We start from the raw sequence: 24,610 nt of genomic DNA, 5'->3' as shown, positions 1-24,610 counted from the left end.
AGTACTTCAACAGAAAGAAGAGCAGACAGCTCCGCAAATATGCGAGGCGCAGAGAGCGCAAGGCGAGCCCCGCACACGTTTCGGTGGCTGAGAGAGGGCGGTTTTTGCTTCTGCATTTCTCAAGTAATGGCGCATGACGACAAGCGATCGCGGTGCTCATTTACCACATAGCGGTGAGGAGTTTTCATGACGTGTTCTTTTGAACGAGCAACGAGGTTGCCGCCTTGGACAGCTGACTGCACGCTGGCATTGTGCCACGTGATGAGGATTGACCAGGCTCCTTCAGTCATCAGTCACCTTCCATCGTTTGCCGTAAGCAGACGCTGCGAGGTGTTGTGGATATCAGTTCCCAGGAGTGAGGAAGAGGAGGAAACGGGCTCGTCCGGGATTTGAACCCGGGACCTCTCGCACCCGAAGCGAGAATCATACGCCTAGACCAACGAGCCACAGCGACTCTTCCGCTTTTGTGTTGTCAGCGAGCTGGAGGACGGGGGGAGGCGTCATTCGCTCGTCCCGTCAGACCTTCATCAATAAGTCAAGAAAGCCGACTGCCTTGCAGGCGAAGGGCAGTGGACGGCGCCCGGTAAGAGGGGAACAAGCGGCACAAGGCGACGCCGAGGAGGAAGGCACAGCGAGGGGGATTAGCTCACATGGTAGAGCGCTCGCTTTGCATGCGAGAGGTAGCGGGATCGATGCCCGCATCCTCCAGGTGTACGCTGAGCGCTCGGTGTGCCGAGAGGTGTCCTTTAACCCCTGATCATGCCTTGCGAGGAGAGTGTGAAGCGTTTAGCAGCCACGCCCCCTTTTCATCTTCTCTCTGGTTTAAGTACGTCTCCGCCACTCTCTCTTGACACTTCATGGCAGCATGTCGGGGGTCCGAGTGATGTTTTTAATGGCTGAGTGAGGGCACGACGCTGAAGCAGAGAGGCCATTTCAGCCAGAGAGACTTGTGCTAGGTGAGCTGTGAAAGACAGACTCGCGACAGAAACAAAGCCCCAAAGTCTCGGGTGAGATCAAAAGGCAAATGCAACACCCAGCAGAGGGTGTCGCAAGATTAGGGAACAGGCGTCTGAAATCCCTGTGAGGCAAACTTTCCGGCCCGGGCACCGCAGCTGGCCTCGTTGGCGTAGTAGGTAGCGCGTCAGTCTCATAATCTGAAGGTCGTGAGTTCGATCCTCACACGGGGCAGGGCCACTTGCTTTCTTGCTCTTTTCAGACACTTGCAGCAACTATTCGCTCAGAACCACGTCTGCGTGCCTACCACGTGGAAAGCCTCACCTTTACACGGGAGAGGAGCAAAGCCGCACCCCTTTCCTACATAACACTCACATTCAGAGTTAAATCCACAAATTTGCCCTAACTTTCGCTGGCGCTGCTGTCAGCCTGCCCCTGTTGCCGATGAAAGGCTCACACAGCGTCATGACAGTTGCAAAACAATGTTCCACACTCCGTAAGCGACAACTTCAGTGTTTCAAGTCACCCGATATGCCGAGAGTCAAAGGAGCGCAAAACCCCAAGCGTCAAAAGACAAGATGAGTTGATGGAAAGAGCATTGAATTGAGGAGCACAAAAGTTCAGCTCGTACAATAGGCAACGAAGGTCTATTCGTGCGTCTTCATCGCACTTGAAAGGACTGCCTTGCAGACCAAGGGCAGCGGGCGGTAAGACATGATGCCGAGAAGCGTGAAGCGAGGGGGATTAGCTCAAATGGTAGAGCGCTCGCTTAGCATGCGAGAGGTAGCGGGATCGATGCCCGCATCCTCCAGTTGCGAGTCTGGAGCTCTGGGAGCCGGGTGCTCTCCTTTAGCCTCTGCGACTTCTGATAGGTTCTCCTCCGCTCAACGTCCTTCAGCTGTCAAGCATTGAAGGGCCACGCCTCCTTCCCCACCTCAGTCTGCACCGAGTGCGTCCGATTTGGCAGCTTAGCAAATGAAAAGTATATCCGAGTGAAAACAATGCTGAGAATACTCTCACGAATCCTTAGAAGACGTGCGTTTGATCAACGATTGCTTAACATTCACATTCGAGCCATCAAGCTCGTAGTTTTCCTTCAAATATTGAAAGCTGTCAGCGAGCACATCACGCTCTGGAGGACGGTGAAGTATTTTGAGTACTTCAACAGAAAGAAGAGCAGACAGCTCCGCAAATATGCGAGGCGCAGAGAGCGCAAGGCGAGCCCCGCACACGTTTCGGTGGCTGAGAGAGGGCGGTTTTTGCTTCTGCATTTCTCAAGTAATGGCGCATGACGACAAGCGATCGCGGTGCTCATTTACCACATAGCGGTGAGGAGTTTTCATGACGTGTTCTTTTGAACGAGCAACGAGGTTGCCGCCTTGGACAGCTGACTGCACGCTGGCATTGTGCCACGTGATGAGGATTGACCAGGCTCCTTCAGTCATCAGTCACCTTCCATCGTTTGCCGTAAGCAGACGCTGCGAGGTGTTGTGGATATCAGTTCCCAGGAGTGAGGAAGAGGAGGAAACGGGCTCGTCCGGGATTTGAACCCGGGACCTCTCGCACCCGAAGCGAGAATCATACGCCTAGACCAACGAGCCACAGCGACTCTTCCGCTTTTGTGTTGTCAGCGAGCTGGAGGACGGGGGGAGGCGTCATTCGCTCGTCCCGTCAGACCTTCATCAATAAGTCAAGAAAGCCGACTGCCTTGCAGGCGAAGGGCAGTGGACGGCGCCCGGTAAGAGGGGAACAAGCGGCACAAGGCGACGCCGAGGAGGAAGGCACAGCGAGGGGGATTAGCTCACATGGTAGAGCGCTCGCTTTGCATGCGAGAGGTAGCGGGATCGATGCCCGCATCCTCCAGGTGTACGCTGAGCGCTCGGTGCGTCGAGAGGTGTCCTTTAACCCCTGATCACGCCTTGCGAGGAGAGTGTGAAGCGTTTAGCAGCCACGCCCCCTTTTCATCTTCTCTCTGGTTTAAGTACGTCTCCGCCACTCTCTCTTGACACTTCATGGCAGCATGTCGGGGGTCCGAGTGATGTTTTTAATGGCTGAGTGAGGGCACGACGCTGAAGCAGAGAGGCCATTTCAGCCAGAGAGACTTGTGCTAGGTGAGCTGTGAAAGACAGACTCGCGACAGAAACAAAGCCCCAAAGTCTCGGGTGAGATCAAAAGGCAAATGCAACACCCAGCAGAGGGTGTCGCAAGATTAGGGAACAGGCGTCTGAAATCCCTGTGAGGCAAACTTTCCGGCCCGGGCACCGCAGCTGGCCTCGTTGGCGTAGTAGGTAGCGCGTCAGTCTCATAATCTGAAGGTCGTGAGTTCGATCCTCACACGGGGCAGGGCCACTTGCTTTCTTGCTCTTTTCAGACACTTGCAGCAACTATTCGCTCAGAACCACGTCTGCGTGCCTACCACGTGGAAAGCCTCACCTTTACACGGGAGAGGAGCAAAGCCGCACCCCTTTCCTACATAACACTCACATTCAGAGTTAAATCCCCAAATTTGCCCTAACTTTCGCTGGCGCTGCTGTCAGCCTGCCCCTGTTGCCGATGAAAGGCTCACACAGCGTCATGACAGTTGCAAAACAATGTTCCACACTCCGTAAGCGACAACTTCAGTGTTTCAAGTCACCCGATATGCCGAGAGTCAAAGGAGCGCAAAACCCCAAGCGTCAAAAGACAAGATGAGTTGATGGAAAGAGCATTGAATTGAGGAGCACAAAAGTTCAGCTCGTACAATAGGCAACGAAGGTCTATTCGTGCGTCTTCATCGCACTTGAAAGGACTGCCTTGCAGACCAAGGGCAGCGGGCGGTAAGACATGATGCCGAGAAGCCTGAAGCGAGGGGGATTAGCTCAAATGGTAGAGCGCTCGCTTAGCATGCGAGAGGTAGCGGGATCGATGCCCGCATCCTCCAGGTGCGAGTCTGGAGCTCTGGGAGCCGGGTGCTCTCCTTTAGCCTCTGCGACTTCTGATAGGTTCTCCTCCGCTCAACGTCCTTCAGCTGTCAAGCATTGAAGGGCCACGCCTCCTTTCCCACCTCAGTCTGCACCGAGTGCGTCCGATTTGGCAGCTTAGCAAATGAAAAGTATATCCGAGTGAAAACAATGCTGAGAATACTCTCACGAATCCTTAGAAGACGTGCGTTTGATCAACGATTGCTTAACATTCACATTCGAGCCATCAAGCTCGTAGTTTTCCTTCAAATATTGAAAGCTGTCAGCGAGCACATCACGCTCTGGAGGACGGTGAAGTATTTTGAGTACTTCAACAGAAAGAAGAGCAGACAGCTCCGCAAATATGCGAGGCGCAGAGAGCGCAAGGCGAGCCCCGCACACGTTTCGGTGGCTGAGAGAGGGCGGTTTTTGCTTCTGCATTTCTCAAGTAATGGCGCATGACGACAAGCGATCGCGGTGCTCATTTACCACATAGCGGTGAGGAGTTTTCATGACGTGTTCTTTTGAACGAGCAACGAGGTTGCCGCCTTGGACAGCTGACTGCACGCTGGCATTGTGCCACGTGATGAGGATTGACCAGGCTCCTTCAGTCATCAGTCACCTTCCATCGTTTGCCGTAAGCAGACGCTGCGAGGTGTTGTGGATATCAGTTCCCAGGAGTGAGGAAGAGGAGGAAAAGGGCTCGTCCGGGATTTGAACCCGGGACCTCTCGCACCCGAAGCGAGAATCATACGCCTAGACCAACGAGCCACAGCGACTCTTCCGCTTTTGTGTTGTCAGCGAGCTGGAGGACGGGGGGAGGCGTCATTCGCTCGTCCCGTCAGACCTTCATCAATAAGTCAAGAAAGCCGACTGCCTTGAAGGCGAAGGGCAGTGGACGGCGCCCGGTAAGAGGGGAACAAGCGGCACAAGGCGACGCCGAGGAGGAAGGCACAGCGAGGGGGATTAGCTCACATGGTAGAGCGCTCGCTTTGCATGCGAGAGGTAGCGGGATCGATGCCCGCATCCTCCAGGTGTACGCTGAGCGCTCGGTGTGTCGAGAGGTGTCCTTTAACCCCTGATCACGCCTTGCGAGGAGAGTGTGAAGCGTTTAGCAGCCACGCCCCCTTTTCATCTTCTCTCTGGTTTAAGTACGTCTCCGCCACTCTCTCTTGACACTTCATGGCAGCATGTCAGGGGTCCGAGTGATGTTTTTAATGGCTGAGTGAGGGCACGACGCTGAAGCAGAGAGGCCATTTCAGCCAGAGAGACTTGTGTTAGGTGAGCTGTGAAAGACAGACTCGCGACAGAAACAAAGCCCCAAAGTCTCGGGTGAGATCAAAAGGCAAATGCAACACCCAGCAGCGGGTGTCGCAAGATTAGGGAACAGGCGTCTGAAATCCCTGTGAGGCAAACTTTCCAGCCCGAGTGCCGCAGCTGGCCTCGTTGGCGTAGTAGGTAGCGCGTCAGTCTCATAATCTGAAGGTCGTGAGTTCGATCCTCACACGGGGCAGGGCCACTTGCTTTCTTGCTCTTTTCAGACACTTGCAGCAACTATTCGCTCAGAACCACGTCTGCGTGCCTACCACGTGGAAAGCCTCACCTTTACACGGGAGAGGAGCAAAGCCGCACCCCTTTCCTACATAACACTCACATTCAGAGTTAAATCCCCAAATTTGCCCTAACTTTCGCTGGCGCTGCTGTCAGCCTGCCCCTGTTGCCGATGAAAGGCTCACACAGCGTCATGACAGTTGCAAAACAATGTTCCACACTCCGTAAGCAACAACTTCAGTGTTTCAAGTCACCCGATATGCCGAGAGTCAAAGGAGCGCAAAACCCCAAGCGTCAAAAGACAAGATGAGTTGATGGAAAGAGCATTGAATTGAGGAGCACAAAAGTTCAGCTCGTACAATAGGCAACGAAGGTCTATTCGTGCGTCTTCATCGCACTTGAAAGGACTGCCTTGCAGACCAAGGGCAGCGGGCGGTAAGACATGATGCCGAGAAGCCTGAAGCGAGGGGGATTAGCTCAAATGGTAGAGCGCTCGCTTAGCATGCGAGAGGTAGCGGGATCGATGCCCGCATCCTCCAGGTGCGAGTCTGGAGCTCTGGGAGCCGGGTGCTCTCCTTTAGCCTCTGCGACTTCTGATAGGTTCTCCTCCGCTCAACGTCCTTCAGCTGTCAAGCATTGAAGGGCCACGCCTCCTTCCCCACCTCAGTCTGCACCGAGTGCGTCCGATTTGGCAGCTTAGCAAATGAAAAGTATATCCGAGTGAAAACAATGCTGAGAATACTCTCACGAATCCTTAGAAGACGTGCGTTTGATCAACGATTGCTTAACATTCACATTCGAGCCATCAAGCTCGTAGTTTTCCTTCAAATATTGAAAGCTGTCAGCGAGCACATCACGCTCTGGAGGACGGTGAAGTATTTTGAGTACTTCAACAGAAAGAAGAGCAGACAGCTCCGCAAATATGCGAGGCGCAGAGAGCGCAAGGCGAGCCCCGCACACGTTTCGGTGGCTGAGAGAGGGCGGTTTTTGCTTCTGCATTTCTCAAGTAATGGCGCATGACGACAAGCGATCGCGGTGCTCATTTACCACATAGCGGTGAGGAGTTTTCATGACGTGTTCTTTTGAACGAGCAACGAGGTTGCCGCCTTGGACAGCTGACTGCACGCTGGCATTGTGCCACGTGATGAGGATTGACCAGGCTCCTTCAGTCAGCAGTCACCTTCCATCGTTTGCCGTAAGCAGACGCTGCGAGGTGTTGTGGATATCAGTTCCCAGGAGTGAGGAAGAGGAGGAAAAGGGCTCGTCCGGGATTTGAACCCGGGACCTCTCGCACCCGAAGCGAGAATCATACGCCTAGACCAACGAGCCACAGCGACTCTTCCGCTTTTGTGTTGTCAGCGAGCTGGAGGACGGGGGGAGGCGTCATTCGCTCGTCCCGTCAGACCTTCATCAATAAGTCAAGAAAGCCGACTGCCTTGAAGGCGAAGGGCAGTGGACGGCGCCCGGTAAGAGGGGAACAAGCGGCACAAGGCGACGCCGAGGAGGAAGGCACAGCGAGGGGGATTAGCTCACATGGTAGAGCGCTCGCTTTGCATGCGAGAGGTAGCGGGATCGATGCCCGCATCCTCCAGGTGTACGCTGAGCGCTCGGTGTGTCGAGAGGTGTCCTTTAACCCCTGATCACGCCTTGCGAGGAGAGTGTGAAGCGTTTAGCAGCCACGCCCCCTTTTCATCTTCTCTCTGGGTTAAGTACGTCTCCGCCACTCTCTCTTGACACTTCATGGCAGCATGTCAGGGGTCCGAGTGATGTTTTTAATGGCTGAGTGAGGGCACGACGCTGAAGCAGAGAGGCCATTTCAGCCAGAGAGACTTGTGTTAGGTGAGCTGTGAAAGACAGACTCGCGACAGAAACAAAGCCCCAAAGTCTCGGGTGAGATCAAAAGGCAAATGCAACACCCAGCAGCGGGTGTCGCAAGATTAGGGAACAGGCGTCTGAAATCCCTGTGAGGCAAACTTTCCGGCCCGAGTGCCGCAGCTGGCCTCGTTGGCGTAGTAGGTAGCGCGTCAGTCTCATAATCTGAAGGTCGTGAGTTCGATCCTCACACGGGGCAGGGCCACTTGCTTTCTTGCTCTTTTCAGACACTTGCAGCAACTATTCGCTCAGAACCACGTCTGCGTGCCTACCACGTGGAAAGCCTCACCTTTACACGGGAGAGGAGCAAAGCCGCACCCCTTTCCTACATAACACTCACATTCAGAGTTAAATCCCCAAATTTGCCCTAACTTTCGCTGGCGCTGCTGTCAGCCTGCCCCTGTTGCCGATGAAAGGCTCACACAGCGTCATGACAGTTGCAAAACAATGTTCCACACTCCGTAAGCAACAACTTCAGTGTTTCAAGTCACCCGATATGCCGAGAGTCAAAGGAGCGCAAAACCCCAAGCGTCAAAAGACAAGATGAGTTGATGGAAAGAGCATTGAATTGAGGAGCACAAAAGTTCAGCTCGTACAATAGGCAACGAAGGTCTATTCGTGCGTCTTCATCGCACTTGAAAGGACTGCCTTGCAGACCAAGGGCAGCGGGCGGTAAGACATGATGCCGAGAAGCCTGAAGCGAGGGGGATTAGCTCAAATGGTAGAGCGCTCGCTTAGCATGCGAGAGGTAGCGGGATCGATGCCCGCATCCTCCAGGTGCGAGTCTGGAGCTCTGGGAGCCGGGTGCTCTCCTTTAGCCTCTGCGACTTCTGATAGGTTCTCCTCCGCTCAACGTCCTTCAGCTGTCAAGCATTGAAGGGCCACGCCTCCTTCCCCACCTCAGTCTGCACCGAGTGCGTCCGATTTGGCAGCTTAGCAAATGAAAAGTATATCCGAGTGAAAACAATGCTGAGAATACTCTCACGAATCCTTAGAAGACGTGCGTTTGATCAACGATTGCTTAACATTCACATTCGAGCCATCAAGCTCGTAGTTTTCCTTCAAATATTGAAAGCTGTCAGCGAGCACATCACGCTCTGGAGGACGGTGAAGTATTTTGAGTACTTCAACAGAAAGAAGAGCAGACAGCTCCGCAAATATGCGAGGCGCAGAGAGCGCAAGGCGAGCCCCGCACACGTTTCGGTGGCTGAGAGAGGGCGGTTTTTGCTTCTGCATTTCTCAAGTAATGGCGCATGACGACAAGCGATCGCGGTGCTCATTTACCACATAGCGGTGAGGAGTTTTCATGACGTGTTCTTTTGAACGAGCAACGAGGTTGCCGCCTTGGACAGCTGACTGCACGCTGGCATTGTGCCACGTGATGAGGATTGACCAGGCTCCTTCAGTCATCAGTCACCTTCCATCGTTTGCCGTAAGCAGACGCTGCGAGGTGTTGTGGATATCAGTTCCCAGGAGTGAGGAAGAGGGCTCGTCCGGGATTTGAACCCGGGACCTCTCGCACCCGAAGCGAGAATCATACGCCTAGACCAACGAGCCACAGCGACTCTTCCGCTTTTGTGTTGTCAGCGAGCTGGAGGACGGGGGGAGGCGTCATTCGCTCGTCCCGTCAGACCTTCATCAATAAGTCAAGAAAGCCGACTGCCTTGAAGGCGAAGGGCAGTGGACGGCGCCCGGTAAGAGGGGAACAAGCGGCACAAGGCGACGCCGAGGAGGAAGGCACAGCGAGGGGGATTAGCTCACATGGTAGAGCGCTCGCTTTGCATGCGAGAGGTAGCGGGATCGATGCCCGCATCCTCCAGGTGTACGCTGAGCGCTCGGTGTGTCGAGAGGTGTCCTTTAACCCCTGATCACGCCTTGCGAGGAGAGTGTGAAGCGTTTAGCAGCCACGCCCCCTTTTCATCTTCTCTCTGGGTTAAGTACGTCTCCGCCACTCTCTCTTGACACTTCATGGCAGCATGTCAGGGGTCCGAGTGATGTTTTTAATGGCTGAGTGAGGGCACGACGCTGAAGCAGAGAGGCCATTTCAGCCAGAGAGACTTGTGTTAGGTGAGCTGTGAAAGACAGACTCGCGACAGAAACAAAGCCCCAAAGTCTCGGGTGAGATCAAAAGGCAAATGCAACACCCAGCAGCGGGTGTCGCAAGATTAGGGAACAGGCGTCTGAAATCCCTGTGAGGCAAACTTTCCGGCCCGAGTGCCGCAGCTGGCCTCGTTGGCGTAGTAGGTAGCGCGTCAGTCTCATAATCTGAAGGTCGTGAGTTCGATCCTCACACGGGGCAGGGCCACTTGCTTTCTTGCTCTTTTCAGACACTTGCAGCAACTATTCGCTCAGAACCACGTCTGCGTGCCTACCACGTGGAAAGCCTCACCTTTACACGGGAGAGGAGCAAAGCCGCACCCCTTTCCTACATAACACTCACATTCAGAGTTAAATCCCCAAATTTGCCCTAACTTTCGCTGGCGCTGCTGTCAGCCTGCCCCTGTTGCCGATGAAAGGCTCACACAGCGTCATGACAGTTGCAAAACAATGTTCCACACTCCGTAAGCAACAACTTCAGTGTTTCAAGTCACCCGATATGCCGAGAGTCAAAGGAGCGCAAAACCCCAAGCGTCAAAAGACAAGATGAGTTGATGGAAAGAGCATTGAATTGAGGAGCACAAAAGTTCAGCTCGTACAATAGGCAACGAAGGTCTATTCGTGCGTCTTCATCGCACTTGAAAGGACTGCCTTGCAGACCAAGGGCAGCGGGCGGTAAGACATGATGCCGAGAAGCCTGAAGCGAGGGGGATTAGCTCAAATGGTAGAGCGCTCGCTTAGCATGCGAGAGGTAGCGGGATCGATGCCCGCATCCTCCAGGTGCGAGTCTGGAGCTCTGAGAGCCGGGTGCTCTCCTTTAGCCTCTGCGACTTCTGATAGGTTCTCCTCCGCTCAACGTCCTTCAGCTGTCAAGCATTGAAGGGCCACGCCTCCTTCCCCACCTCAGTCTGCACCGAGTGCGTCCGATTTGGCAGCTTAGCAAATGAAAAGTATATCCGAGTGAAAACAATGCTGAGAATACTCTCACGAATCCTTAGAAGACGTGCGTTTGATCAACGATTGCTTAACATTCACATTCGAGCCATCAAGCTCGTAGTTTTCCTTCAAATATTGAAAGCTGTCAGCGAGCACATCACGCTCTGGAGGACGGTGAAGTATTTTGAGTACTTCAACAGAAAGAAGAGCAGACAGCTCCGCAAATATGCGAGGCGCAGAGAGCGCAAGGCGAGCCCCGCACACGTTTCGGTGGCTGAGAGAGGGCGGTTTTTGCTTCTGCATTTCTCAAGTAATGGCGCATGACGACAAGCGATCGCGGTGCTCATTTACCACATAGCGGTGAGGAGTTTTCATGACGTGTTCTTTTGAACGAGCAACGAGGTTGCCGCCTTGGACAGCTGACTGCACGCTGGCATTGTGCCACGTGATGAGGATTGACCAGGCTCCTTCAGTCATCAGTCACCTTCCATCGTTTGCCGTAAGCAGACGCTGCGAGGTGTTGTGGATATCAGTTCCCAGGAGTGAGGAAGAGGAGGAAAAGGGCTCGTCCGGGATTTGAACCCGGGACCTCTCGCACCCGAAGCGAGAATCATACGCCTAGACCAACGAGCCACAGCGACTCTTCCGCTTTTGTGTTGTCAGCGAGCTGGAGGACGGGGGGAGGCGTCATTCGCTCGTCCCGTCAGACCTTCATCAATAAGTCAAGAAAGCCGACTGCCTTGAAGGCGAAGGGCAGTGGACGGCGCCCGGTAAGAGGGGAACAAGCGGCACAAGGCGACGCCGAGGAGGAAGGCACAGCGAGGGGGATTAGCTCACATGGTAGAGCGCTCGCTTTGCATGCGAGAGGTAGCGGGATCGATGCCCGCATCCTCCAGGTGTACGCTGAGCGCTCGGTGTGTCGAGAGGTGTCCTTTAACCCCTGATCACGCCTTGCGAGGAGAGTGTGAAGCGTTTAGCAGCCACGCCCCCTTTTCATCTTCTCTCTGGTTTAAGTACGTCTCCGCCACTCTCTCTTGACACTTCATGGCAGCATGTCAGGGGTCCGAGTGATGTTTTTAATGGCTGAGTGAGGGCACGACGCTGAAGCAGAGAGGCCATTTCAGCCAGAGAGACTTGTGTTAGGTGAGCTGTGAAAGACAGACTCGCGACAGAAACAAAGCCCCAAAGTCTCGGGTGAGATCAAAAGGCAAATGCAACACCCAGCAGCGGGTGTCGCAAGATTAGGGAACAGGCGTCTGAAATCCCTGTGAGGCAAACTTTCCGGCCCGAGTGCCGCAGCTGGCCTCGTTGGCGTAGTAGGTAGCGCGTCAGTCTCATAATCTGAAGGTCGTGAGTTCGATCCTCACACGGGGCAGGGCCACTTGCTTTCTTGCTCTTTTCAGACACTTGCAGCAACTATTCGCTCAGAACCACGTCTGCGTGCCTACCACGTGGAAAGCCTCACCTTTACACGGGAGAGGAGCAAAGCCGCACCCCTTTCCTACATAACACTCACATTCAGAGTTAAATCCCCAAATTTGCCCTAACTTTCGCTGGCGCTGCTGTCAGCCTGCCCCTGTTGCCGATGAAAGGCTCACACAGCGTCATGACAGTTGCAAAACAATGTTCCACACTCCGTAAGCAACAACTTCAGTGTTTCAAGTCACCCGATATGCCGAGAGTCAAAGGAGCGCAAAACCCCAAGCGTCAAAAGACAAGATGAGTTGATGGAAAGAGCATTGAATTGAGGAGCACAAAAGTTCAGCTCGTACAATAGGCAACGAAGGTCTATTCGTGCGTCTTCATCGCACTTGAAAGGACTGCCTTGCAGACCAAGGGCAGCGGGCGGTAAGACATGATGCCGAGAAGCCTGAAGCGAGGGGGATTAGCTCAAATGGTAGAGCGCTCGCTTAGCATGCGAGAGGTAGCGGGATCGATGCCCGCATCCTCCAGGTGCGAGTCTGGAGCTCTGGGAGCCGGGTGCTCTCCTTTAGCCTCTGCGACTTCTGATAGGTTCTCCTCCGCTCAACGTCCTTCAGCTGTCAAGCATTGAAGGGCCACGCCTCCTTCCCCACCTCAGTCTGCACCGAGTGCGTCCGATTTGGCAGCTTAGCAAATGAAAAGTATATCCGAGTGAAAACAATGCTGAGAATACTCTCACGAATCCTTAGAAGACGTGCGTTTGATCAACGATTGCTTAACATTCACATTCGAGCCATCAAGCTCGTAGTTTTCCTTCAAATATTGAAAGCTGTCAGCGAGCACATCACGCTCTGGAGGACGGTGAAGTATTTTGAGTACTTCAACAGAAAGAAGAGCAGACAGCTCCGCAAATATGCGAGGCGCAGAGAGCGCAAGGCGAGCCCCGCACACGTTTCGGTGGCTGAGAGAGGGCGGTTTTTGCTTCTGCATTTCTCAAGTAATGGCGCATGACGACAAGCGATCGCGGTGCTCATTTACCACATAGCGGTGAGGAGTTTTCATGACGTGTTCTTTTGAACGAGCAACGAGGTTGCCGCCTTGGACAGCTGACTGCACGCTGGCATTGTGCCACGTGATGAGGATTGACCAGGCTCCTTCAGTCATCAGTCACCTTCCATCGTTTGCCGTAAGCAGACGCTGCGAGGTGTTGTGGATATCAGTTCCCAGGAGTGAGGAAGAGGGCTCGTCCGGGATTTGAACCCGGGACCTCTCGCACCCGAAGCGAGAATCATACGCCTAGACCAACGAGCCACAGCGACTCTTCCGCTTTTGTGTTGTCAGCGAGCTGGAGGACGGGGGGAGGCGTCATTCGCTCGTCCCGTCAGACCTTCATCAATAAGTCAAGAAAGCCGACTGCCTTGAAGGCGAAGGGCAGTGGACGGCGCCCGGTAAGAGGGGAACAAGCGGCACAAGGCGACGCCGAGGAGGAAGGCACAGCGAGGGGGATTAGCTCACATGGTAGAGCGCTCGCTTTGCATGCGAGAGGTAGCGGGATCGATGCCCGCATCCTCCAGGTGTACGCTGAGCGCTCGGTGTGTCGAGAGGTGTCCTTTAACCCCTGATCACGCCTTGCGAGGAGAGTGTGAAGCGTTTAGCAGCCACGCCCCCTTTTCATCTTCTCTCTGGGTTAAGTACGTCTCCGCCACTCTCTCTTGACACTTCATGGCAGCATGTCAGGGGTCCGAGTGATGTTTTTAATGGCTGAGTGAGGGCACGACGCTGAAGCAGAGAGGCCATTTCAGCCAGAGAGACTTGTGTTAGGTGAGCTGTGAAAGACAGACTCGCGACAGAAACAAAGCCCCAAAGTCTCGGGTGAGATCAAAAGGCAAATGCAACACCCAGCAGCGGGTGTCGCAAGATTAGGGAACAGGCGTCTGAAATCCCTGTGAGGCAAACTTTCCGGCCCGAGTGCCGCAGCTGGCCTCGTTGGCGTAGTAGGTAGCGCGTCAGTCTCATAATCTGAAGGTCGTGAGTTCGATCCTCACACGGGGCAGGGCCACTTGCTTTCTTGCTCTTTTCAGACACTTGCAGCAACTATTCGCTCAGAACCACGTCTGCGTGCCTACCACGTGGAAAGCCTCACCTTTACACGGGAGAGGAGCAAAGCCGCACCCCTTTCCTACATAACACTCACATTCAGAGTTAAATCCCCAAATTTGCCCTAACTTTCGCTGGCGCTGCTGTCAGCCTGCCCCTGTTGCCGATGAAAGGCTCACACAGCGTCATGACAGTTGCAAAACAATGTTCCACACTCCGTAAGCAACAACTTCAGTGTTTCAAGTCACCCGATATGCCGAGAGTCAAAGGAGCGCAAAACCCCAAGCGTCAAAAGACAAGATGAGTTGATGGAAAGAGCATTGAATTGAGGAGCACAAAAGTTCAGCTCGTACAATAGGCAACGAAGGTCTATTCGTGCGTCTTCATCGCACTTGAAAGGACTGCCTTGCAGACCAAGGGCAGCGGGCGGTAAGACATGATGCCGAGAAGCCTGAAGCGAGGGGGATTAGCTCAAATGGTAGAGCGCTCGCTTAGCATGCGAGAGGTAGCGGGATCGATGCCCGCATCCTCCAGGTGCGAGTCTGGAGCTCTGAGAGCCGGGTGCTCTCCTTTAGCCTCTGCGACTTCTGATAGGTTCTCCTCCGCTCAACGTCCTTCAGCTGTCAAGCATTGAAGGGCCACGCCTCCTTCCCCACCTCAGTCTGCACCGAGTGCGTCCGATTTGGCAGCTTAGCAAATGAAAAGTATATCCGAGTGAAAACAATGCTGAGAATACTCTCACGAATCCTTAGAAGACGTGCGTTTGATCAACGATTGCTTAACATTCACATTCGAGCCATCAAGCTCGTAGTTTTCCTTCAAATATTGAAAGCTGTCAGCGAGCACATCACGCTCTGGAGGACGGTGAAGTATTTTGAGTACTTCAACAGAAAGAAGAGCAGACAGCTCCGCAAATATGCGAGGCGCAGAGAGCGCAAGGCGAGCCCCGCACACGTTTCGGTGGCTGAGAGAGGGCGGTTTTTGCTTCTGCATTTCTCAAGTAATGGCGCATGACGACAAGCGATCGCGGTGCTCATTTACCACATAGCGGTGAGGAGTTTTCATGACGTGTTCTTTTGAACGAGCAACGAGGTTGCCGCCTTGGACAGCTGACTGCACGCTGGCATTGTGCCACGTGATGAGGATTGACCAGGCTCCTTCAGTCATCAGTCACCTTCCATCGTTTGCCGTAAGCAGACGCTGCGAGGTGTTGTGGATATCAGTTCCCAGGAGTGAGGAAGAGGAGGAAAAGGGCTCGTCCGGGATTCGAACCCGGGACCTCTCGCACCCGAAGCGAGAATCATACGCCTAGACCAACGAGCCACAGCGACTCTTCCGCTTCTGTGTTGTCAGCGAGCTGGAGGACGGGGGGAGGCGTCATTCGCTCGTCCCGTCAGACCTTCATCAATAAGTCAAGAAAGCCGACTGCCTTGAAGGCGAAGGGCAGTGGACGGCGCCCGGTAAGAGGGGAACAAGCGGCACAAGGCGACGCCGAGGAGGAAGGCACAGCGAGGGGGATTAGCTCACATGGTAGAGCGCTCGCTTTGCATGCGAGAGGTAGCGGGATCGATGCCCGCATCCTCCAGGTGTACGCTGAGCGCTCGGTGTGTCGAGAGGTGTCCTTTAACCCCTGATCACGCCTTGCGAGGAGAGTGTGAAGCGTTTAGCAGCCACGCCCCCTTTTCATCTTCTCTCTGGTTTAAGTACGTCTCCGCCACTCTCTCTTGACACTTCATGGCAGCATGTCAGGGGTCCGAGTGATGTTTTTAATGGCTGAGTGAGGGCACGACGCTGAAGCAGAGAGGCCATTTCAGCCAGAGAGACTTGTGTTAGGTGAGCTGTGAAAGACAGACTCGCGACAGAAACAAAGCCCCAAAGTCTCGGGTGAGATCAAAAGGCAAATGCAACACCCAGCAGCGGGTGTCGCAAGATTAGGGAACAGGCGTCTGAAATCCCTGTGAGGCAAACTTTCCGGCCCGAGTGCCGCAGCTGGCCTCGTTGGCGTAGTAGGTAGCGCGTCAGTCTCATAATCTGAAGGTCGTGAGTTCGATCCTCACACGGGGCAGGGCCACTTGCTTTCTTGCTCTTTTCAGACACTTGCAGCAACTATTCGCTCAGAACCACGTCTGCGTGCCTACCACGTGGAAAGCCTCACCTTTACACGGGAGAGGAGCAAAGCCGCACCCCTTTCCTACATAACACTCACATTCAGAGTTAAATCCCCAAATTTGCCCTAACTTTCGCTGGCGCTGCTGTCAGCCTGCCCCTGTTGCCGATGAAAGGCTCACACAGCGTCATGACAGTTGCAAAACAATGTTCCACACTCCGTAAGCAACAACTTCAGTGTTTCAAGTCACCCGATATGCCGAGAGTCAAAGGAGCGCAAAACCCCAAGCGTCAAAAGACAAGATGAGTTGATGGAAAGAGCATTGAATTGAGGAGCACAAAAGTTCAGCTCGTACAATAGGCAACGAAGGTCTATTCGTGCGTCTTCATCGCACTTGAAAGGACTGCCTTGCAGACCAAGGGCAGCGGGCGGTAAGACATGATGCCGAGAAGCCTGAAGCGAGGGGGATTAGCTCAAATGGTAGAGCGCTCGCTTAGCATGCGAGAGGTAGCGGGATCGATGCCCGCATCCTCCAGGTGCGAGTCTGGAGCTCTGGGAGCCGGGTGCTCTCCTTTAGCCTCTGCGACTTCTGATAGGTTCTCCTCCGCTCAACGTCCTTCAGCTGTCAAGCATTGAAGGGCCACGCCTCCTTCCCCACCTCAGTCTGCACCGAGTGCGTCCGATTTGGCAGCTTAGCAAATGAAAAGTATATCCGAGTGAAAACAATGCTGAGAATACTCTCACGAATCCTTAGAAGACGTGCGTTTGATCAACGATTGCTTAACATTCACATTCGAGCCATCAAGCTCGTAGTTTTCCTTCAAATATTGAAAGCTGTCAGCGAGCACATCACGCTCTGGAGGACGGTGAAGTATTTTGAGTACTTCAACAGAAAGAAGAGCAGACAGCTCCGCAAATATGCGAGGCGCAGAGAGCGCAAGGCGAGCCCCGCACACGTTTCGGTGGCTGAGAGAGGGCGGTTTTTGCTTCTGCATTTCTCAAGTAATGGCGCATGACGACAAGCGATCGCGGTGCTCATTTACCACATAGCGGTGAGGAGTTTTCATGACGTGTTCTTTTGAACGAGCAACGAGGTTGCCGCCTTGGACAGCTGACTGCACGCTGGCATTGTGCCACGTGATGAGGATTGACCAGGCTCCTTCAGTCATCAGTCACCTTCCATCGTTTGCCGTAAGCAGACGCTGCGAGGTGTTGTGGATATCAGTTCCCAGGAGTGAGGAAGAGGGCTCGTCCGGGATTTGAACCCGGGACCTCTCGCACCCGAAGCGAGAATCATACGCCTAGACCAACGAGCCACAGCGACTCTTCCGCTTTTGTGTTGTCAGCGAGCTGGAGGACGGGGGGAGGCGTCATTCGCTCGTCCCGTCAGACCTTCATCAATAAGTCAAGAAAGCCGACTGCCTTGAAGGCGAAGGGCAGTGGACGGCGCCCGGTAAGAGGGGAACAAGCGGCACAAGGCGACGCCGAGGAGGAAGGCACAGCGAGGGGGATTAGCTCACATGGTAGAGCGCTCGCTTTGCATGCGAGAGGTAGCGGGATCGATGCCCGCATCCTCCAGGTGTACGCTGAGCGCTCGGTGTGTCGAGAGGTGTCCTTTAACCCCTGATCACGCCTTGCGAGGAGAGTGTGAAGCGTTTAGCAGCCACGCCCCCTTTTCATCTTCTCTCTGGGTTAAGTACGTCTCCGCCACTCTCTCTTGACACTTCATGGCAGCATGTCAGGGGTCCGAGTGATGTTTTTAATGGCTGAGTGAGGGCACGACGCTGAAGCAGAGAGGCCATTTCAGCCAGAGAGACTTGTGTTAGGTGAGCTGTGAAAGACAGACTCGCGACAGAAACAAAGCCCCAAAGTCTCGGGTGAGATCAAAAGGCAAATGCAACACCCAGCAGCGGGTGTCGCAAGATTAGGGAACAGGCGTCTGAAATCCCTGTGAGGCAAACTTTCCGGCCCGAGTGCCGCAGCTGGCCTCGTTGGCGTAGTAGGTAGCGCGTCAGTCTCATAATCTGAAGGTCGTGAGTTCGATCCTCACACGGGGCAGGGCCACTTGCTTTCTTGCTCTTTTCAGACACTTGCAGCAACTATTCGCTCAGAACCACGTCTGCGTGCCTACCACGTGGAAAGCCTCACCTTTACACGGGAGAGGAGCAAAGCCGCACCCCTTTCCTACATAACACTCACATTCAGAGTTAAATCCCCAAATTTGCCCTAACTTTCGCTGGCGCTGCTGTCAGCCTGCCCCTGTTGCCGATGAAAGGCTCACACAGCGTCATGACAGTTGCAAAACAATGTTCCACACTCCGTAAGCAACAACTTCAGTGTTTCAAGTCACCCGATATGCCGAGAGTCAAAGGAGCGCAAAACCCCAAGCGTCAAAAGACAAGATGAGTTGATGGAAAGAGCATTGAATTGAGGAGCACAAAAGTTCAGCTCGTACAATAGGCAACGAAGGTCTATTCGTGCGTCTTCATCGCACTTGAAAGGACTGCCTTGCAGACCAAGGGCAGCGGGCGGTAAGACATGATGCCGAGAAGCCTGAAGCGAGGGGGATTAGCTCAAATGGTAGAGCGCTCGCTTAGCATGCGAGAGGTAGCGGGATCGATGCCCGCATCCTCCAGGTGCGAGTCTGGAGCTCTGAGAGCCGGGTGCTCTCCTTTAGCCTCTGCGACTTCTGATAGGTTCTCCTCCGCTCAACGTCCTTCAGCTGTCAAGCATTGAAGGGCCACGCCTCCTTCCCCACCTCAGTCTGCACCGAGTGCGTCCGATTTGGCAGCTTAGCAAATGAAAAGTATATCCGAGTGAAAACAATGCTGAGAATACTCTCACGAATCCTTAGAAGACGTGCGTTTGATCAACGATTGCTTAACATTCACATTCGAGCCATCAAGCTCGTAGTTTTCCTTCAAATATTGAAAGCTGTCAGCGAGCACATCACGCTCTGGAGGACGGTGAAGTATTTTGAGTACTTCAACAGAAAGAAGAGCAGACAGCTCCGCAAATATGCGAGGCGCAGAGAGCGCAAGGCGAGCCCCGCACACGTTTCGGTGGCTGAGAGAGGGCGGTTTTTGCTTCTGCATTTCTCAAGTAATGGCGCATGACGACAAGCGATCGCGGTGCTCATTTACCACATAGCGGTGAGGAGTTTTCATGACGTGTTCTTTTGAACGAGCAACGAGGTTGCCGCCTTGGACAGCTGACTGCACGCTGGCATTGTGCCACGTGATGAGGATTGACCAGGCTCCTTCAGTCATCAGTCACCTTCCATCGTTTGCCGTAAGCAGACGCTGCGAGGTGTTGTGGATATCAGTTCCCAGGAGTGAGGAAGAGGAGGAAAAGGGCTCGTCCGGGATTTGAACCCGGGACCTCTCGCACCCGAAGCGAGAATCATACGCCTAGACCAACGAGCCACAGCGACTCTTCCGCTTTTGTGTTGTCAGCGAGCTGGAGGACGGGGGGAGGCGTCATTCGCTCGTCCCGTCAGACCTTCATCAATAAGTCAAGAAAGCCGACTGCCTTGAAGGCGAAGGGCAGTGGACGGCGCCCGGTAAGAGGGGAACAAGCGGCACAAGGCGACGCCGAGGAGGAAGGCACAGCGAGGGGGATTAGCTCACATGGTAGAGCGCTCGCTTTGCATGCGAGAGGTAGCGGGATCGATGCCCGCATCCTCCAGGTGTACGCTGAGCGCTCGGTGTGTCGAGAGGTGTCCTTTAACCCCTGATCACGCCTTGCGAGGAGAGTGTGAAGCGTTTAGCAGCCACGCCCCCTTTTCATCTTCTCTCTGGTTTAAGTACGTCTCCGCCACTCTCTCTTGACACTTCATGGCAGCATGTCAGGGGTCCGAGTGATGTTTTTAATGGCTGAGTGAGGGCACGACGCTGAAGCAGAGAGGCCATTTCAGCCAGAGAGACTTGTGTTAGGTGAGCTGTGAAAGACAGACTCGCGACAGAAACAAAGCCCCAAAGTCTCGGGTGAGATCAAAAGGCAAATGCAACACCCAGCAGCGGGTGTCGCAAGATTAGGGAACAGGCGTCTGAAATCCCTGTGAGGCAAACTTTCCGGCCCGAGTGCCGCAGCTGGCCTCGTTGGCGTAGTAGGTAGCGCGTCAGTCTCATAATCTGAAGGTCGTGAGTTCGATCCTCACACGGGGCAGGGCCACTTGCTTTCTTGCTCTTTTCAGACACTTGCAGCAACTATTCGCTCAGAACCACGTCTGCGTGCCTACCACGTGGAAAGCCTCACCTTTACACGGGAGAGGAGCAAAGCCGCACCCCTTTCCTACATAACACTCACATTCAGAGTTAAATCCCCAAATTTGCCCTAACTTTCGCTGGCGCTGCTGTCAGCCTGCCCCTGTTGCCGATGAAAGGCTCACACAGCGTCATGACAGTTGCAAAACAATGTTCCACACTCCGTAAGCAACAACTTCAGTGTTTCAAGTCACCCGATATGCCGAGAGTCAAAGGAGCGCAAAACCCCAAGCGTCAAAAGACAAGATGAGTTGATGGAAAGAGCATTGAATTGAGGAGCACAAAAGTTCAGCTCGTACAATAGGCAACGAAGGTCTATTCGTGCGTCTTCATCGCACTTGAAAGGACTGCCTTGCAGACCAAGGGCAGCGGGCGGTAAGACATGATGCCGAGAAGCCTGAAGCGAGGGGGATTAGCTCAAATGGTAGAGCGCTCGCTTAGCATGCGAGAGGTAGCGGGATCGATGCCCGCATCCTCCAGGTGCGAGTCTGGAGCTCTGGGAGCCGGGTGCTCTCCTTTAGCCTCTGCGACTTCTGATAGGTTCTCCTCCGCTCAACGTCCTTCAGCTGTCAAGCATTGAAGGGCCACGCCTCCTTCCCCACCTCAGTCTGCACCGAGTGCGTCCGATTTGGCAGCTTAGCAAATGAAAAGTATATCCGAGTGAAAACAATGCTGAGAATACTCTCACGAATCCTTAGAAGACGTGCGTTTGATCAACGATTGCTTAACATTCACATTCGAGCCATCAAGCTCGTAGTTTTCCTTCAAATATTGAAAGCTGTCAGCGAGCACATCACGCTCTGGAGGACGGTGAAGTATTTTGAGTACTTCAACAGAAAGAAGAGCAGACAGCTCCGCAAATATGCGAGGCGCAGAGAGCGCAAGGCGAGCCCCGCACACGTTTCGGTGGCTGAGAGAGGGCGGTTTTTGCTTCTGCATTTCTCAAGTAATGGCGCATGACGACAAGCGATCGCGGTGCTCATTTACCACATAGCGGTGAGGAGTTTTCATGACGTGTTCTTTTGAACGAGCAACGAGGTTGCCGCCTTGGACAGCTGACTGCACGCTGGCATTGTGCCACGTGATGAGGATTGACCAGGCTCCTTCAGTCATCAGTCACCTTCCATCGTTTGCCGTAAGCAGACGCTGCGAGGTGTTGTGGATATCAGTTCCCAGGAGTGAGGAAGAGGAGGAAAAGGGCTCGTCCGGGATTTGAACCCGGGACCTCTCGCACCCGAAGCGAGAATCATACGCCTAGACCAACGAGCCACAGCGACTCTTCTGCTTTTGTGTTGTCAGCGAGCTGGAGGACGGGGGGAGGCGTCATTCGCTCGTCCCGTCAGACCTTCATCAATAAGTCAAGAAAGCCGACTGCCTTGAAGGCGAAGGGCAGTGGACGGCGCCCGGTAAGAGGGGAACAAGCGGCACAAGGCGACGCCGAGGAGGAAGGCACAGCGAGGGGGATTAGCTCACATGGTAGAGCGCTCGCTTTGCATGCGAGAGGTAGCGGGATCGATGCCCGCATCCTCCAGGTGTACGCTGAGCGCTCGGTGCGTCGAGAGGTGTCCTTTAACCCCTGATCACGCCTTGCGAGGAGAGTGTGAAGCGTTTAGCAGCCACGCCCCCTTTTCATCTTCTCTCTGGTTTAAGTACGTCTCCGCCACTCTCTCTTGACACTTCATGGCAGCATGTCGGGGGTCCGAGTGATGTTTTTAATGGCTGAGTGAGGGCACGACGCTGAAGCAGAGAGGCCATTTCAGCCAGAGAGACTTGTGCTAGGTGAGCTGTGAAAGACAGACTCGCGACAGAAACAAAGCCCCAAAGTCTCGGGTGAGATCAAAAGGCAAATGCAACACCCAGCAGAGGGTGTCGCAAGATTAGGGAACAGGCGTCTGAAATCCCTGTGAGGCAAACTTTCCGGCCCGGGCGCCGCAGCTGGCCTCGTTGGCGTAGTAGGTAGCACGTCAGTCTCATAATCTGAAGGTCGTGAGTTCGATCCTCACACGGGGCAGGGCCACTTGCTTTCTTGCTCTTTTCAGACACTTGCAGCAACTATTCGCTCAGAACCACGTCTGCGTGCCTACCACGTGGAAAGCCTCACCTTTACACGGGAGAGGAGCAAAGCCGCACCCCTTTCCTACATAACACTCACATTCAGAGTTAAATCCCCAAATTTGCCCTAACTTTCGCTGGCGCTGCTGTCAGCCTGCCCCTGTTGCCGATGAAAGGCTCACACAGCGTCATGACAGTTGCAAAACAATGTTCCACACTCCGTAAGCGACAACTTCAGTGTTTCAAGTCACCCGATATGCCGAGAGTCAAAGGAGCGCAAAACCCCAAGCGTCAAAAGACAAGATGAGTTGATGGAAAGAGCATTGAATTGAGGAGCACAAAAGTTCAGCTCGTACAATAGGCAACGAAGGTCTATTCGTGCGTCTTCATCGCACTTGAAAGGACTGCCTTGCAGACCAAGGGCAGCGGGCGGTAAGACATGATGCCGAGAAGCCTGAAGCGAGGGGGATTAGCTCAAATGGTAGAGCGCTCGCTTAGCATGTGAGAGGTAGCGGGATCGATGCCCGCATCCTCCAGGTGCGAGTCTGGAGCTCTGGGAGCCGGGTGCTCTCCTTTAGCCTCTGCGACTTCTGATAGGTTCTCCTCCGCTCAACGTCCTTCAGCTGTCAAGCATTGAAGGGCCACGCCTCCTTCCCCACCTCAGTCTGCACCGAGTGCGTCCGATTTGGCAGCTTAGCAAATGAAAAGTATATCCGAGTGAAAACAATGCTGAGAATACTCTCACGAATCCTTAGAAGACGTGCGTTTGATCAACGATTGCTTAACATTCACATTCGAGCCATCAAGCTCGTAGTTTTCCTTCAAATATTGAAAGCTGTCAGCGAGCACATCACGCTCTGGAGGACGGTGAAGTATTTTGAGTACTTCAACAGAAAGAAGAGCAGACAGCTCCGCAAATATGCGAGGCGCAGAGAGCGCAAGGCGAGCCCCGCACACGTTTCGGTGGCTGAGAGAGGGCGGTTTTTGCTTCTGCATTTCTCAAGTAATGGCGCATGACGACAAGCGATCGCGGTGCTCATTTACCACATAGCGGTGAGGAGTTTTCATGACGTGTTCTTTTGAACGAGCAACGAGGTTGCCGCCTTGGACAGCTGACTGCACGCTGGCATTGTGCCACGTGATGAGGATTGACCAGGCTCCTTCAGTCATCAGTCACCTTCCATCGTTTGCCGTAAGCAGACGCTGCGAGGTGTTGTGGATATCAGTTCCCAGGAGTGAGGAAGAGGAGGAAAAGGGCTCGTCCGGGATTCGAACCCGGGACCTCTCGCACCCGAAGCGAGAATCATACGCCTAGACCAACGAGCCACAGCGACTCTTCCGCTTTTGTGTTGTCAGCGAGCTGGAGGACGGGGGGAGGCGTCATTCGCTCGTCCCGTCAGACCTTCATCAATAAGTCAAGAAAGCCGACTGCCTTGAAGGCGAAGGGCAGTGGACGGCGCCCGGTAAGAGGGGAACAAGCGGCACAAGGCGACGCCGAGGAGGAAGGCACAGCGAGGGGGATTAGCTCACATGGTAGAGCGCTCGCTTTGCATGCGAGAGGTAGCGGGATCGATGCCCGCATCCTCCAGGTGTACGCTGAGCGCTCGGTGTGTCGAGAGGTGTCCTTTAACCCCTGATCACGCCTTGCGAGGAGAGTGTGAAGCGTTTAGCAGCCACGCCCCCTTTTCATCTTCTCTCTGGTTTAAGTACGTCTCCGCCACTCTCTCTTGACACTTCATGGCAGCATGTCAGGGGTCCGAGTGATGTTTTTAATGGCTGAGTGAGGGCACGACGCTGAAGCAGAGAGGCCATTTCAGCCAGAGAGACTTGTGTTAGGTGAGCTGTGAAAGACAGACTCGCGACAGAAACAAAGCCCCAAAGTCTCGGGTGAGATCAAAAGGCAAATGCAACACCCAGCAGCGGGTGTCGCAAGATTAGGGAACAGGCGTCTGAAATCCCTGTGAGGCAAACTTTCCGGCCCGAGTGCCGCAGCTGGCCTCGTTGGCGTAGTAGGTAGCGCGTCAGTCTCATAATCTGAAGGTCGTGAGTTCGATCCTCACACGGGGCAGGGCCACTCGCTTTCTTGCTCTTTTCAGACACTTGCAGCAACTATTCGCTCAGAACCACGTCTGCGTGCCTACCACGTGGAAAGCCTCACCTTTACACGGGAGAGGAGCAAAGCCGCACCCCTTTCCTACATAACACTCACATTCAGAGTTAAATCCCCAAATTTGCCCTAACTTTCCCTGGCGCTGCTGTCAGCCTGCCCCTGTTGCCGATGAAAGGCTCACACAGCGTCATGACAGTTGCAAAACAAT

At 54.1% G+C, this 24,610-nt stretch overlaps 1 protein-coding gene and 47 non-coding genes across 48 annotated transcripts in view; 36 read left to right on the top strand and 12 right to left on the bottom strand.

The window, feature by feature from the left end:
• The window catches only part of LOC107077277 (baculoviral IAP repeat-containing protein 1-like), a 150,575-nt gene that overhangs the window by 82,968 nt on the left and 42,997 nt on the right, over window positions 1-24,610 (top strand). The gene's annotated exons all lie outside the window — the stretch shown is intronic.
• Window positions 375-446, bottom strand: trnap-cgg (transfer RNA proline (anticodon CGG)). Its single transcript has one exon. It is a non-coding gene; the product is annotated as a tRNA-Pro (tRNA).
• Window positions 636-708, top strand: trnaa-ugc (transfer RNA alanine (anticodon UGC)). The gene has a single exon. It is a non-coding gene; the product is annotated as a tRNA-Ala (tRNA).
• On the top strand, window positions 1,116-1,188 carry trnam-cau (transfer RNA methionine (anticodon CAU)). The gene has a single exon. It is a non-coding gene; the product is annotated as a tRNA-Met (tRNA).
• On the top strand, window positions 1,693-1,765 carry trnaa-agc (transfer RNA alanine (anticodon AGC)). Its single transcript has one exon. It is a non-coding gene; the product is annotated as a tRNA-Ala (tRNA).
• trnap-cgg (transfer RNA proline (anticodon CGG)) lies at window positions 2,484-2,555 on the bottom strand. The gene has a single exon. It is a non-coding gene; the product is annotated as a tRNA-Pro (tRNA).
• Window positions 2,745-2,817, top strand: trnaa-ugc (transfer RNA alanine (anticodon UGC)). Its single transcript has one exon. It is a non-coding gene; the product is annotated as a tRNA-Ala (tRNA).
• Window positions 3,225-3,297, top strand: trnam-cau (transfer RNA methionine (anticodon CAU)). Its single transcript has one exon. It is a non-coding gene; the product is annotated as a tRNA-Met (tRNA).
• trnaa-agc (transfer RNA alanine (anticodon AGC)) lies at window positions 3,802-3,874 on the top strand. The gene has a single exon. It is a non-coding gene; the product is annotated as a tRNA-Ala (tRNA).
• Window positions 4,593-4,664, bottom strand: trnap-cgg (transfer RNA proline (anticodon CGG)). The gene has a single exon. It is a non-coding gene; the product is annotated as a tRNA-Pro (tRNA).
• On the top strand, window positions 4,854-4,926 carry trnaa-ugc (transfer RNA alanine (anticodon UGC)). Its single transcript has one exon. It is a non-coding gene; the product is annotated as a tRNA-Ala (tRNA).
• On the top strand, window positions 5,334-5,406 carry trnam-cau (transfer RNA methionine (anticodon CAU)). Its single transcript has one exon. It is a non-coding gene; the product is annotated as a tRNA-Met (tRNA).
• Window positions 5,911-5,983, top strand: trnaa-agc (transfer RNA alanine (anticodon AGC)). Its single transcript has one exon. It is a non-coding gene; the product is annotated as a tRNA-Ala (tRNA).
• On the bottom strand, window positions 6,702-6,773 carry trnap-cgg (transfer RNA proline (anticodon CGG)). The gene has a single exon. It is a non-coding gene; the product is annotated as a tRNA-Pro (tRNA).
• On the top strand, window positions 6,963-7,035 carry trnaa-ugc (transfer RNA alanine (anticodon UGC)). Its single transcript has one exon. It is a non-coding gene; the product is annotated as a tRNA-Ala (tRNA).
• trnam-cau (transfer RNA methionine (anticodon CAU)) lies at window positions 7,443-7,515 on the top strand. The gene has a single exon. It is a non-coding gene; the product is annotated as a tRNA-Met (tRNA).
• trnaa-agc (transfer RNA alanine (anticodon AGC)) lies at window positions 8,020-8,092 on the top strand. Its single transcript has one exon. It is a non-coding gene; the product is annotated as a tRNA-Ala (tRNA).
• trnap-cgg (transfer RNA proline (anticodon CGG)) lies at window positions 8,802-8,873 on the bottom strand. Its single transcript has one exon. It is a non-coding gene; the product is annotated as a tRNA-Pro (tRNA).
• trnaa-ugc (transfer RNA alanine (anticodon UGC)) lies at window positions 9,063-9,135 on the top strand. The gene has a single exon. It is a non-coding gene; the product is annotated as a tRNA-Ala (tRNA).
• trnam-cau (transfer RNA methionine (anticodon CAU)) lies at window positions 9,543-9,615 on the top strand. The gene has a single exon. It is a non-coding gene; the product is annotated as a tRNA-Met (tRNA).
• On the top strand, window positions 10,120-10,192 carry trnaa-agc (transfer RNA alanine (anticodon AGC)). The gene has a single exon. It is a non-coding gene; the product is annotated as a tRNA-Ala (tRNA).
• Window positions 10,911-10,982, bottom strand: trnap-cgg (transfer RNA proline (anticodon CGG)). Its single transcript has one exon. It is a non-coding gene; the product is annotated as a tRNA-Pro (tRNA).
• On the top strand, window positions 11,172-11,244 carry trnaa-ugc (transfer RNA alanine (anticodon UGC)). The gene has a single exon. It is a non-coding gene; the product is annotated as a tRNA-Ala (tRNA).
• On the top strand, window positions 11,652-11,724 carry trnam-cau (transfer RNA methionine (anticodon CAU)). Its single transcript has one exon. It is a non-coding gene; the product is annotated as a tRNA-Met (tRNA).
• On the top strand, window positions 12,229-12,301 carry trnaa-agc (transfer RNA alanine (anticodon AGC)). Its single transcript has one exon. It is a non-coding gene; the product is annotated as a tRNA-Ala (tRNA).
• Window positions 13,011-13,082, bottom strand: trnap-cgg (transfer RNA proline (anticodon CGG)). Its single transcript has one exon. It is a non-coding gene; the product is annotated as a tRNA-Pro (tRNA).
• trnaa-ugc (transfer RNA alanine (anticodon UGC)) lies at window positions 13,272-13,344 on the top strand. The gene has a single exon. It is a non-coding gene; the product is annotated as a tRNA-Ala (tRNA).
• Window positions 13,752-13,824, top strand: trnam-cau (transfer RNA methionine (anticodon CAU)). Its single transcript has one exon. It is a non-coding gene; the product is annotated as a tRNA-Met (tRNA).
• Window positions 14,329-14,401, top strand: trnaa-agc (transfer RNA alanine (anticodon AGC)). The gene has a single exon. It is a non-coding gene; the product is annotated as a tRNA-Ala (tRNA).
• trnap-cgg (transfer RNA proline (anticodon CGG)) lies at window positions 15,120-15,191 on the bottom strand. The gene has a single exon. It is a non-coding gene; the product is annotated as a tRNA-Pro (tRNA).
• On the top strand, window positions 15,381-15,453 carry trnaa-ugc (transfer RNA alanine (anticodon UGC)). The gene has a single exon. It is a non-coding gene; the product is annotated as a tRNA-Ala (tRNA).
• trnam-cau (transfer RNA methionine (anticodon CAU)) lies at window positions 15,861-15,933 on the top strand. The gene has a single exon. It is a non-coding gene; the product is annotated as a tRNA-Met (tRNA).
• Window positions 16,438-16,510, top strand: trnaa-agc (transfer RNA alanine (anticodon AGC)). The gene has a single exon. It is a non-coding gene; the product is annotated as a tRNA-Ala (tRNA).
• trnap-cgg (transfer RNA proline (anticodon CGG)) lies at window positions 17,220-17,291 on the bottom strand. The gene has a single exon. It is a non-coding gene; the product is annotated as a tRNA-Pro (tRNA).
• trnaa-ugc (transfer RNA alanine (anticodon UGC)) lies at window positions 17,481-17,553 on the top strand. Its single transcript has one exon. It is a non-coding gene; the product is annotated as a tRNA-Ala (tRNA).
• Window positions 17,961-18,033, top strand: trnam-cau (transfer RNA methionine (anticodon CAU)). Its single transcript has one exon. It is a non-coding gene; the product is annotated as a tRNA-Met (tRNA).
• Window positions 18,538-18,610, top strand: trnaa-agc (transfer RNA alanine (anticodon AGC)). Its single transcript has one exon. It is a non-coding gene; the product is annotated as a tRNA-Ala (tRNA).
• On the bottom strand, window positions 19,329-19,400 carry trnap-cgg (transfer RNA proline (anticodon CGG)). Its single transcript has one exon. It is a non-coding gene; the product is annotated as a tRNA-Pro (tRNA).
• On the top strand, window positions 19,590-19,662 carry trnaa-ugc (transfer RNA alanine (anticodon UGC)). Its single transcript has one exon. It is a non-coding gene; the product is annotated as a tRNA-Ala (tRNA).
• Window positions 20,070-20,142, top strand: trnam-cau (transfer RNA methionine (anticodon CAU)). The gene has a single exon. It is a non-coding gene; the product is annotated as a tRNA-Met (tRNA).
• On the top strand, window positions 20,647-20,719 carry trnaa-agc (transfer RNA alanine (anticodon AGC)). The gene has a single exon. It is a non-coding gene; the product is annotated as a tRNA-Ala (tRNA).
• Window positions 21,438-21,509, bottom strand: trnap-cgg (transfer RNA proline (anticodon CGG)). Its single transcript has one exon. It is a non-coding gene; the product is annotated as a tRNA-Pro (tRNA).
• Window positions 21,699-21,771, top strand: trnaa-ugc (transfer RNA alanine (anticodon UGC)). Its single transcript has one exon. It is a non-coding gene; the product is annotated as a tRNA-Ala (tRNA).
• On the top strand, window positions 22,179-22,251 carry trnam-cau (transfer RNA methionine (anticodon CAU)). The gene has a single exon. It is a non-coding gene; the product is annotated as a tRNA-Met (tRNA).
• On the top strand, window positions 22,756-22,828 carry trnaa-agc (transfer RNA alanine (anticodon AGC)). The gene has a single exon. It is a non-coding gene; the product is annotated as a tRNA-Ala (tRNA).
• Window positions 23,547-23,618, bottom strand: trnap-cgg (transfer RNA proline (anticodon CGG)). The gene has a single exon. It is a non-coding gene; the product is annotated as a tRNA-Pro (tRNA).
• On the top strand, window positions 23,808-23,880 carry trnaa-ugc (transfer RNA alanine (anticodon UGC)). The gene has a single exon. It is a non-coding gene; the product is annotated as a tRNA-Ala (tRNA).
• trnam-cau (transfer RNA methionine (anticodon CAU)) lies at window positions 24,288-24,360 on the top strand. Its single transcript has one exon. It is a non-coding gene; the product is annotated as a tRNA-Met (tRNA).

This window comes from Lepisosteus oculatus, chromosome 4 (genome assembly GCF_040954835.1).
Source record: "Lepisosteus oculatus isolate fLepOcu1 chromosome 4, fLepOcu1.hap2, whole genome shotgun sequence".
Lineage (NCBI taxonomy): Eukaryota > Metazoa > Chordata > Actinopteri > Semionotiformes > Lepisosteidae > Lepisosteus > Lepisosteus oculatus.
This window is presented reverse-complemented; position numbering and strand designations above follow the sequence as displayed.